Source organism: Lactuca saligna, chromosome 8 (assembly GCF_052625555.1).
Source record: "Lactuca saligna cultivar CGN05327 chromosome 8, ASM5262555v1, whole genome shotgun sequence".
In the NCBI taxonomy this organism is placed as follows: Eukaryota; Viridiplantae; Streptophyta; class Magnoliopsida; order Asterales; family Asteraceae; genus Lactuca; species Lactuca saligna.
Window position 1 is genome coordinate 10,343,059 of NC_136424.1, and position 13,997 is coordinate 10,357,055.

Below are 13,997 nucleotides of genomic sequence, written 5' to 3' on the forward strand. Positions count from 1 at the left end.
AGTTGGTACTTGATACTCCACAACATATAAAGCATCATGAACAAATTATTCCATAAAAAATAGAAAAATATAAATGTTAGACGATCTTATACTCATGATTTTTCTGATGTGGTTTTATTTAGAAGTGAAGTTGAAACAAGATACTGAATAGCGATGCCTATATATGCACCTCAGACCAAGGCTTTTTAGGAATTTGCACAATGACACCACACAGCTCTAAGCACCTTAAATTCTTTGATGCTCCTCTTCTCAGAACTTTAGTGTGTGTGTATATATATAATAAGTAAATGGTTGTGTTACCTCTTGCAGCGCTTCTGAGGTTTAAAGCGGAAATACAAAAAAGAAAGTATCTTGAGCATCAGTCGATATGGAGAAGCTCCCGGGCGACGTTTTATCAAATATATTCATCCGCTTATTAGCGAAACAGCTTACTCAAATGAGACTCGTGTGTAAAACTTGGAATGCTCTCTTGTCTGAATCCTCCTTTATAAAATCTCACCTCCATCATTCAATCCATAACAACAACAAGAAGAAGAAGAAGAAGAAGGATGAGATTCTTTTGTTCTTTGAGAAGGCGATTATTGACTATTTTTCTAGTACAGGTCCATTAACAGCACGCTCCTGTGGTTCTCCCCGTCTGGAAGTCAGTAATTTCATGAAACTTGAACTCCCAATTGATCCCCAACATGAAAAGCAAAAGCCTATGATCAATGTGGTTGGGTCTGTGAATGGCTTAATATGCTTTTCTTACGTATCAAAACATGGTTATTTCATTCGCATTTGGAATCCTTCTCTCTCGGCATCGTTAACTCTCCCGCGTTCTTCTTTGTCGGACCAAACCCATCACCCGTATGTGTGGTTTGGTTTTGATCCGAAAACTGATGATTACAAAGTTGTTGAGGCGAGTTCATCTTTTTTCTTCCTAAAACCAGCCGACAGGAAAACATAACCACATCCACAAGCTAGTTGATGTGTATAGCATGAGAAAGGGTTCCTGGGAGTCAGCATCCCAAAGGATTCCTTCCCACATCAAAATGTTTTTGTATCGAGACGATGTTTGTGTGGATGGGCGTATTCATTGGCTTTGTGTTACTGATTTGGAGGGGAACCCACGAACAATAGTGACATTTGATTTGGGTGCAATGACATTGGGTGATGAGATACCTCTTCCTGATTCTATAATAGATTGTGGTAGGTAGTGCATGTCTGACTTGGGAGTTTTGGGTGGAAAGCTTTGTGTGATGTCACGTTGCGTTAAACATTATGAATGTAACGTGTGGGTGAGGGATGATAGGGATTCATGGGTGAAACATCACTTATATATGCACAAAAGTTTTACCTTGTTTAACATTTTGACATATTTTTTTTTCCTAAACTAAGTTGGTGGCATTTATAGTTTCAATCTCTACTGCTCTTTCCCACAAGAATTATATAATAAGCGTCTAACCTTATTAATGTAAATTAGTTATGATGGCTATTCAAGGAATTAATTTGTTTCATTTTCTTCTATACCTATATATAATGTCTGATGATAAAAATTTAACTTACTGTTTTTAACAATACTAATGTATGACTATTGCAATCTCGGTTAAGTACCAATTTAGATAGATGATAAAAACCCTACTTTGTCAAAACACTAAAAGGTTTGTAGATTATATTATATTGTTTAACTCCTGAACCACAAACGTTGAGATGGATCCATCTATTATTCATTATAGAAAAGGCAGCCAAAAAAGGACTCTTGTAATTGTCAAAAAAATGAAGTCAAAATTATGTACAAACTACTGATAACAGCTAAAAATGGGTCCTAATTCTTGCTTTTAGAGGGCACAAACTAGAAGTATGTTACCAAAATCCAAATGATACAAGCAACACTTCCTTGTTCACGTGTAGCAAGTATTCAATTACATTATGCAAACAGCTACCTAGCTGCACAAAACAAAATCTCACACGGAACAGTATGAATATATATATATATATATATATATATATATATATATATATATATATATATATATATATATATATATATATATATATATATATAGGGGAGAGTTCAATTGAGAAAAAAAAAAGGTTGAGAATGGGGGAATCATTCTCAGCCAATCATTTATTTTTGCCGCAAAATCCTCCATTGTACCGGAGGAAATGGGAAACGAATGCACATGTGTTTTCCAACACATGTGTTTTCCAACATAACATATTTCCTTAAACTATGCTAATCATTACCTTAATATATACAAAAACATAGTTTTTTTCGTTTTTTTTTAAATTTTTATAAGCTATTTTTATCAAAAAAAATGATTTTAAATATACAAAAATTCATGATTTTTTATTCTCTACAAATAGACATCCATATTGATATAGTTTTAAGATAAAATATATATATATATATATATATATATATATATATATATATATATATATATATATATATATATATATATATATTTATATTTTCAGCTATCGTTATTCATAAGTGAATAAAAATGAATCAGGTTTTTACTACAGTACATTCGTTATTCAGTTATGAATAAAAACTATAATTAATTTTTTTTTACAATTTAAATATCATTCATATATGAATATAGCATATAATAAACATAATATATTCATATTTAAATATTAGACGATGCATTCACTTATGAATATTACATAGTATATTCACTTATGAATATTAGATGGTATATTCACTTATGAATATTAGATAATATTTTCATATCTGAATATTACATAGTATTACATGGTATATCACATGTGAATATTACATAGTATATTCATTTGTGAATATTATATGATATATTCACTTATGAATATTACACGGTATATTCACATATGAATATTACAAGGTATTTTCACAAATATATATAATTTTTATATGTTATTCACATATGAATAAAATACAGACTTGCATATTTGTTTTTTTGTTTTAATAATCATATACTGAGAAAACATATTCATATATGAATATAACGTGGTAATTTAGTTAATGCATTTCATCAAACAGTTGGAGTGCATACAATTTAACTATTTTTAAAAATGTTAAAAACATGATATTTTGACCATTTAAATCTTATAAAAAAGTTGATTGATAGAGAATTATATGAAATCTTTCAAAAAAAAACGATTTGATATTTTTCTAACCTCAATTTTCAAGTTTTATTTGATAATCGATGTTGAATGAATGATATGAAGTAGATTTTTGTTGATTATCAATGATGTTGATCTAATAACGTTGGGAGTATAATTAATCATAGATGTTGAAGATCTGATCGTATTCAAGCACAATTGAAGGTTGAATTAAAAGAACCAAAAACGAATTTTTGTTGTTAACTGTTGAATCGTGTTGATTATTGACAAAGATCGATGATTGATTAACACTGGATGATGTTGATGATGGTTTAATTGAAGAAATCTAAATGATTGTTGAAAGTTAAAGAAGAAATTTGGATGATGAACGATGAATGGATTTGAACTATAGATACGTATTGGAGATTGAAAGTTGTTCTCATATTTACAAGTTTACCACCGTGTCTTTTTATGCTTGAATAAAATGAGGCTGAGAATGATTCCTCCATTCTCAACCTTTTATATTTTCTCAATTGAACCCACATATATATATATATATATATATATATATATATATGTATATGTATATGTATATGTATATGTATATGTATATGTATATGTATATGTATATGTCTGTTACATTACAGGTCATAAATATGAAATTTCATTTGTCAAGCGATCAACTTATTCAGGATTCAACCTGCTATAAATTAACCATTTAAAAGATGATTTAGTAAACAATAATTATTAAATTAAAAGAGAAGTTAGAAACTACCTGATTAGTAGTTATGTGCTCCTAAAAAGATTATGAGTACCTTAATTGCCTTCCTTAGAAGAGACAATGAATGATTCTTAGAAATTAAAAACACCAAGGTTAATTATACTCCATAACTGTCTACATCAGATCAGAAATTAGAGGCTTGTAATCAACAAATTGATATACAATACTGCGATAATACAACATAAACCCCACTCCACCCAATCTTGATTCCAGAAAAGAACAAGGTCATATGATTTTGTTAGTATGATTTGATGAAGCTTCCCATAAAATAAATACACTTGTTACATCCTTCATTATTTGGTTTGATAAACAAACCAATGAAAGTAAGTGTGTTGCTATTTTTATCAGGGTGAATGCTCAAAATAGCAACATATTTGTCTTATCAAAACATTACACACACAAACATACATTACTTTTAAAAGGCTATTCAATTTAACATTGTACTTTCAAAATATGATGCTTTAATAAGAAAAAAAAAATTTAGAATTAAAAAAAAAAAAAAAAAAAAAAAAGGAATGAAGTTGAATCTTTTGTAAAAAAAATGCCATATTGGTCATTTTCCAGCAACTTTGGGCAAATTTTAACATATTTTGACAACAGCTTTTTGAAAAATGTCCTCACCACAATTTAATAATTTCGACGCCATACCATGGTTTCAGAATAAACACAAAAACAGTATCAAAAATTATCATTTGACACCATTTTTCAACAAAAAATGACTATATGTCACATGCATACATAGTCAACTATACACACATTCATTCTGTTAAGGATAAAAAAAAAAGCAATTCAAAAACCAAAAAGAAAAATAGAAATATTATACACATATACATTACAGAAACTACCCTTTTAATGCAAAAAATGATAGAAATTACTGTTTAAAATGCAGAAAATTACAAAAATTACCCATTAAATGCAGAAACTTACATAAATTATCATTTTAATGAAGAAAATTTCTTTTACAAAAATTACCCTTTAAATATAAAATAACAGAAATAACCTTTCAAATGAAGAAATACCATAAATTATAACCCTACAAATGCAGAAAATGACAACAATAACCCTTTAAATGCAAAAAATGACTGGATTCAACTTTGACAATCGATGATTTTAACCATAACATGTTTTTGACCTTTTACAAGTTTTAGTCATATAAGAGAGCAAATAGATTGCAAATCTCAAATCAAAGTGGTCCAATTTTCATTGCCAGCTTATTCCCATATATATAGCCTGCCCTAAGTTGAAGGAAAAAAGTTAAATGTATTTTGACTACCAGTAAGTAGTACATAACAACATCTAAAATAGGAATGAGTTATCAACATTAAAATTCAAGGAAATGAGTTTAATGTAACAATATAATCCACAACTTCATACAGGTATGCATAACATATAAACCAGAAGTTGAAGGGCATTTAATAAATGGTCAAAATAGATTTTATTTTCAACCAGTACACTAAAATTTGATTCGTGGTCAGCTCTCATTTACTCTATTAATTATCTCATTTTCTTTATAATTCCTTAAATTATTACATTTGGGACAAGTCATCATAAAGACAACATGGGTTCAAGATTTGGCGACGATGCACCAAGTCATTCATAAAAAAATGACATACAATAAGGATGGAACAAGATTTAAAACTGTAAAATGTCTTTTCTATCCTTTTTATCTGTTAAATCTATTAGACCACTGAATAAGTTATTCTCATATGGGACAAATAAAGAAAGTGAATCATACATAATGGAATATAACAAAAGTGGAGGAGCTTCCCAATTTGTGTTTGTCGTCTGCAGGTTTAGTGTAATTTTTTTTTTATTACAACTTGGTGAAATTGTATACTTTTATGGCTTTGTTAAAATGCATTTTGGCATGCTATCAGCTGGCTTTAAAAGATGAACTAAATGGATAGAGGTAACTTTTTTTTTGCTCAATGATTAAAACTATTAAAAAAATTTAATATCTTGATTGCATATGACCGGCATTAATTTATAAGTATGTAAATTACATGCTTAAACTTGCATATTGACAAAAAATCCATAACTGCAGTTAATAAGTATATGTGATGCTTTTGGAATTCATCAGTCTGCTTCTAAGCAATTCGTTTTGACATTCACAAATCCAAAATTTGGGGGTTTGGCTTTTGATTCAATAAACTGAACAAAGATTATGATTTTTCACACTTAATCCAATTTTATTGGTATATTATAAACTGTAACTTCTATTGTGAGCCTGAAATTGAAATGAATGCTTTGGTTTATTGTTTTTGTTTTCATAGAAAACATAAATGTAGAAATTTCCAGTCTGATGCAATCTAATGATTTTTAAAAGACATTTCCTAGTTTAAGAGATAATAGTTACCATATAAGATATCAATAAATTTGAAACGAATTCGGATAAGAAAAAAAATAATAAACATATAAGATTTCAATAAATATGAAATATAATTACAAAATTAGATAAAATTATACGTAATTTAAGATAATAATCACCATATAAGATATCAATAAATTTGAAAAGAAGTGATCAGAAAAAAAATATAATAAACATATAAGATTTCAATAAATATGAAAATATAAAACAAATTAATAAAAAATTAATAAACCAGTGTCTTATTTTTAAAAAAAAAAAGATGATAAGGGTATTTTGATCTTTTTGCAAAAACAGGAGTTAATTGAATTTTAAAACCAATGTCAACATTTTCATTGAATTTTGTCTCATTTATAAAATGCCACAAGAAAAAAAAAAAAAAGTCTATACAATAAGTAGAGTCTTGAGGGTAAAATTGTCATTTACTATATTTTAACTAACCTCCAAGAATTGACACACCATTCTCGACTCTCTGAAAGCCAATACACCATGGTCTCCATCCTAACCACACGTGAAAAAAGTCAAACTTTTTGTTACCCGATCTTCGACCCACTCATAAATTTGTATAAAAAATGTAAATTTCGAGACAATTAAAGAACACTCACAACAGGATCCCCATGTACAAGGTAGTTCTCAGGTTTAAGAATCATGGAAGCACCACCAACAAACTTTAAGGAAACCTCAGGAAAAATCCCATTTTTGTTGTTTATAAGTAAAAAAAAAGTTCAATTAAGTGTTCTTGAAATGAAATGAAAAGATCAAAAGGTCAAAAAGGATAAAACAGACATTTTGGAGGTACCTTGGTGTAACTAAATAACTTCCCCTTTGAGATGACAGGTGTTGTTAATTGTGAAACAGCAACAGTTATCTTCAATCAAGACGAAAAAAACAAACACAAAATTCAAATGCTTTTTTTAGAGAAATTTTAAGAAAAAGTTAAAGCTTACAGAATTAACAAAAGGGTCAAAAGCTTCTGCAACAAGGTATGTCAAAGTTGTTCCTGTATCAACAATGGTTCCTTGGTTATCTAATGTGGCGAAAGCTGTTGGGTCAATGGTCAACATCGTTGACCAAAATACATTGTAGATCAAGATTGTAATGAGGCCTGAAAGATCAAGATAATATAAGATTACAAGATAAGAAAGTAACAATTACACTTCTATTGTGGTTTCTGTTGTATAATCAAAATAAAAGTTGCAAATTTTGATATTTCCTAAAATACCCTTCAATAATACGTACTGTGATGGGACAAGGGGACTATAAACAATAGTCAGGGCCAAAATATCACCAAGAACAAGCTTTCCACCACCCATTCCATATCTCTTTAAGCAATGTGAAAAGAATTGTGGAGTAATTCCTCTTGAAGACAATTGTGATACAATAGAAAGACCATTTTGCCCAAATCCAAAAATTCCATCGTTTGCTTTATCTGGTTTAGTCAAGCTACCTGATTGATAGGTGCTACACCTATTGCCAAACACCATTTTGGCACATATAGAATCATTAGGTCGTGCATTTCTGGCAGATCAGGAAAGCTTGTTGCAGAAAAGATTAAAGTGGAGATAGCTTCGTGGCATTCCTCAGGGCATTCCCTACAGGTGATTGAGAATTAATTTAAATTAAAATATCAAATGAAACTTTGAAGGTCTAAAAAAGTAAATCTTTTACCTCTGTTCAGCCATGACTGAGAGATAATTTATAACATGATGACAGATTCTGCCCAGTATATAGTTGTCCAACCTGTTATCATCAAATGAAAAGCAATAGAGGTGTTTTGAGATTACATAGAAAAAAGAATAAATCCCAAAAAAATTCAATCCCATCTCCATAAAGCATCAATGATCAATCTATCCAACCTCAAAGCGTGAATGTTTACAATTATTATTAAAATAAAAGTCTTCTGAGATTATATATAAGGAAGAAAAGAATCTTTACAGAAAAGAATCTTCACATTTCGATTTTTATACACCAAAGTGGCATTCATCATTTGTATGACGCAATCAAGCCTTCAAGAATCGGCTTGTTATGGATACCAAACTGTTATTATCCAATTAGGCCTACTATAAAACACAAATTAAGTAAATATAAAACTTCCAAATCAAACAGCCAAACATTCTTCTGGTTTGAATTCAATCAATCTATTCAAGTTCAACCGAAAGTCAAACCATATATAACACATGAAGAGAGCGTCCAGTGGTGCTGATTTGTATAAAACTTGAATTAAGTCTAACTCATCGTTCTACTTAACCCCCCCCCCCCCCCAAAAAAAAAAGACAACTCAAGAAGACCAGGAAAAGAATAAGAAAGTTAAAGAGAGAGAGAGAGAGAGAGAGAGAGGTACACGACGAAGGAAAGAAGAGAGAAGGATGTAAGGGTCGTTTGATAGTTGCTGATTGAGTTAGAAGCTGACTGGGTTAGAAATGCTGACTGAGTCCACATCTGACTGAATTTATGTTGTTTGATTATTTATCTGACTGATTGTGCTGAATGATAAAAATAACATATTATCCTTATGTTGTCCTTTTGTGCTGGATAAAATAATTATAAAAATAAAAATTATCACATAATATCCAAAATAGACATGTAATTTAAAATCCAAATACAAAGTGTAATAGAAAACCCAAAATACACATTGTCATACATAATAACAAAGTATATCATTTAACGTGAACCATTTGAAAGTAACTGATTAGCAATCTGGTCATGCAAAGTAGTCATATACTCAACGGATTCTGAACCCCATTCTATGCCTTGTATGTTTTGGCCCTCACTTCCCCCGCCTCCCACATTAGGAGTAACCATAGTGTTTTGTTCAAAGTTCGTAAATAGGTCATCTTGAATATCGTATTTCTTTATAAAATTATGGACCACAACACAGACAATAACTATGTCTCTTTGCACTGGAAAAGGATAAGGAGCCATACGTTTTAAAATTGGAAATCTCATCTTCAATACACCATAAGCACGTTCAATGATATTTCTAAGTTGTGCATGAGCATGATTGAACCTTTCTTCCTTTGTTAAAGTTATGTGTCTTCGGAAATCGGCTAACCAATACCTAGTATTGCGGTAAGGAGTCATAAATCCACGGGTGTTGGTGTATGCGGCATCACAAAGGTAATATTTATTTGTAGATGGGTGACAAATTAATCATATAGATAATATAGATAATAAAATTTATAGAAAAATAACAAACCTGGTGGAGGGAATGGAAATCCAGAAGTCGGATTAAATGCAACTTCTTTCAAAACTTTAGAATCGTGTGCTATGCCCTCCCATCCAGCCCATACAAAGGTGAATATCATATCAAAATCACAAATTCCTATTACATTTTGATAACATTCACCTTTTCCTCTTCCCCTATAGCGAGTTTGTTCATCAACAGGCACAACTGCATGTACAAGTGTTCCATCTAGTGCACCTAATGCTCCAGGAAATATGTTTTTTAGCCGTCTATGTCGTTCCGAGGGATTTCTTGGTGTATTAGAAGATGTTGATACAATAATTTCTCTTGCAAAACACATCATTGCTTTTAGCACTTCATGAAAACATTGATGAATCGTTTGTATGGAGTGATGAAACATTTCTTTAACAGCTCGAAAACGTTCATTATGTCCTATAACATGTAAAAATATAGTCATCTTCTCTTCAACGCTTATTGTCCTACTACGTTGCAACCAATTTCATTGAGTAAAATGATTGCATAATAATACAAATGCATCTTGTGAAAGACGCATCATATCAAAACATTGTATAGGACATCCGTGTATCAAATCTTGTGTATATGCATGCCCGGTTTCTTCCGATTCCTTAGCTTTTATTCTTTCAATTCTTTTTTTTCTTTTTCGAACCAATATCAACCAATAGCATGAGAGTATAAGGAAACCTAAAAACTCATTTTCCTTATCCATATGTATCCTGTTACATATTAAATACAAATCACATAAATTTTATAACATAAACCATAACATTAATCAATAACATTAAAATGGATGACATATAACTCCATAACATAAAAGTCAATACCAAATAACAATCCTAAACATAACACATAAACAACCTAAACTTAAAAATCCTAAACAAAACACATAACAACCCTACACATAAAAATCCATAACATGTACCATAATGTAAATCCATAAAGCATAAAGACAAAAACATCCTAAATTCATACTAAAGTCAACCAAGTAATCCAAAATTCTTTCCCGCACTTTTCACCCACAACTCACAAGTCGAAGACTCGAGGCGTAACCAAATTTTCCTGTTACCAGCATTTTCAGCAAACAACATAAGAGCAGTGATGTATTTCGGATCAGAATCTCCCCACTCTAAGCCTTTCAATTTTTCAATACACTCATCCATCTCCTTGTCAAGATTATTAGTTTGCGCGAACGCCTGAGCCGCCTTCATAATTTCCTTGCCAACCTCTCTTATGTCATCATATAGCATGTCTGTGGGTGCATTTCGTTTTCCTCTTTTGTTTTTGGACCGACCAGACGAATCTCCACTTGCATGTGATGCACTTGTAGGTGGGGGTACTGTTGAAAATACCACACTCTAGTGTCTTGAATGTTTCAAGAAATATTTAGAATAAAAATAAAAATCATATATTTATAAAAGTAACATCACCAACATAAACCTCTTGCCTTAGATTCACACTACTATTCTACGAATTACATGTTTCCAACATTTACTTTCTACATATTATTTTCAAACCTTTTACTTTTTCGTTTACCTTTGTCATATATAACATTCACAGCTCTAAAAAGATACAACACCACAAAGATATATGGTTACACAACCACTTGAGTTATATATAATTTTCCAAGTCACTCTACTAATTAATCTATGTGTGTTAAAGTTTAGAATTCATGACAACTTGTGTTAAAGTTTAAAATTCGACACCATCATAATTTCATATGAACCAATTTTGTTTTTGGAAGATATATAGTAATTAATCAAAAAAAATTCACTTCTTGTTTTCAAGAATTAGGAAATAACATGCATGCTCCCATGGAAATTTTAAGAATCAACAACATGAAAAAACAAGGACAAAAAAAAGATTAAGAACATGAAAAACATGGAAATTTTAAGAATCAATAAATTGTGGACAGTTTTGCCCTTGATTATGAATGCAGAAAAAATAAGGACAAAATAAGATAAACAAACCCATTTATCAAGAACATGAAAAACATTGAAATTTTAAGAATGAATAAATTCTGGACAGTTTTGCCCTTGATTATGAATGCAGAAAAAATAAGGACAAAATAAGATAAACAAACCCGTTGATCAAGAACATGAAAAACATTGAAATTTTAAGAATCAATAAATTCTGGACAATTTTGCCCCTGCTTATGATTGCAGAAAAAATAAGGATAAAAAAAAGGAAAACAAACTTGTTCTTGATTGATGTTGTTGCTGCTGATCGATGTTGTTGCTGTTGATCGCTGCTTTGTTGTTGCTGCTGTTCTTGATTGATGTTGTTTCTGTTGTTGATCGCTGCTTTGATTCACTTCTTGTTTTGTCGCAGGGGAGGGAAATAGGGCATCGACGCAGCTTTGGTTTTTTTTACTCGGTCCATCAAGTTTAAAGCAAGGACCGAGTCCTCTATTTTCATTGGACCGAGTCCTAATGTTTGGACCGAGTCCCTTGATCTAAAATCAATATCAAACTTGCTAATTGGTATTTTATGGACCCAGACCCGCTTTGGACCCAGTTAGATAGCATATCAAACGACCCCTAACTGTGTTTGAATAACCCTTAGTTTTTTTTTTGAAACGGATGACTAGCTAATCTATTCCTAAATAACCACCTATATCTCCACCGAGACTTGAACCCCTGACCTCCTCTCATATGAGATGGTCACTCCATACCGCTAGGCCATTGGCCCTTTGGTGAATAACCCTTAGTTAGGATTTCACCAAATAATCCAAGGTTGTAATGACTAATGAGTGGTCCTCATCTCATTTTTTTAAGATTATAATTTAAGTTTCTTTTCATACATACTTATAAAATTATCATTTTTTCTTAAATCTCATACATTTGAAACCCCCATAAAAATTTGTCAACACCTCATGCATTTGAAACCCCCACACCCTTTCACCTTCAAAATAATAATCACACATAATCTCATTCCAAGAGAATCACACACTCTATAAGTTCAACACCTTATGCATTTGAAACCCCAACACCCTTTCACCTTCATTATATATGTAATTATATTAGTCCATTTTTCATACAAAAAATCGTCATTTTGTTGAAGATATTATGATTCAAAAGTTTTCATATAGTTGAAGCATTCACGATCCAAATATAATAATTTGAAGAAATGGGTTATGTCGCATCAATGGTAATTGTAATATGATTTTTTCTTTCAACCAAAACAAATGAAGCTTTTTGTGACATCCTCAAAATCACGGCCAAAAAAGATCGGTTTCATTTGTGCTTTTAAAATAATTTCAGAGTAAATCAATTGATTAAAAAGAGTTGCGGAATTTGTTCTCAAACAAAATATGATAAAATAATATTTATCAAAGCATTTCGTAAAGAGATGTATTTTCATTAGATAATCAAAACTCGGAATGTCATGTTCTGATACAGACACAAAAACATAAACGTCATATTATAAGCCTTACAACAGTTATATACAACTACAAACCTATAAACAAAACAACTTGATGATTCATCTATCTTATGCCCTCGCGCCACTACCTGTAATGCAAATAAGACCGAGTGGGTCGGGCTTGGGAGCATGGTGAGCATGTAGGGTTTTCAACCCACAATAAATAATTATATTTAATTTTACCAACCAATAATAACCCGATTACCCATTCTCGTTATCCTCACTTTACGTCCATAAAACAACATCTATTACCAGGGACCTAATCTAGGATTTTCTTCGGGACGGACATTACTGCAAAGGGGTTTCCTTGACAATAGATGTCCTAAAGGCAACCATGAGGGGGATAGAGTACACCGGTGAACACATCATTCACAACACCTACATGTTATTAACCTGCCAACGTTCCACTAGACTGTCTAGAAAGAGTCCATGGTCATCATCCATACTCCGCTAGATGACTAGATCGACAACAACATCGAGGCCTCTCATCATGTTATTTCATCACACATCCACTATCTACCCATGTTCTACCCAACATCTTTGTATATATATATATATATATATATACACAACATAACACATGTATAAACATCCAATCAATACTCATTTCAAATAACACATAACATATATGCACACAACACGTATTTTATAGAGAATATTTTGTATTTATGTGTTAGAAGAAAGTAACTACACACTCACCTGATAAGATGATGATCGGACAACACCTCGTCTTTTAAAATAATCTTTTCCGATAAAATCGGGACGTTTTCTCCAAAACCGGGCTTTACGCGGGCGGAGTCTCGGCTCGGAAACTTTACTTCTCGGGATCCTCGGGGCTTCGGGACTTTCTTCGGGTCTCGTGAATGATACGTAGGCTTCGGGGGTAAATCTTGCACGTAAAACAAGGTAAAACGGGAGAGGGAGAGAGAGAGAGAGAGAGGGGAAAAAATGAGCAACCAAATTCGGCAGCCCATGACTTCTATTTATAGGGGCTGAAACCCCGATTTACGTTGGGCATAAATACTGATTACGCTGGGCGTAATGCCTCTACAAGCAGTATGCTGGACGTACTCTTCGGATCAGACCGAATGCATCATGACTTACAGACTCATGCACTCGAGTATTGGGTCAAGTCGATGTGGTTCATTCCGATCCATGCA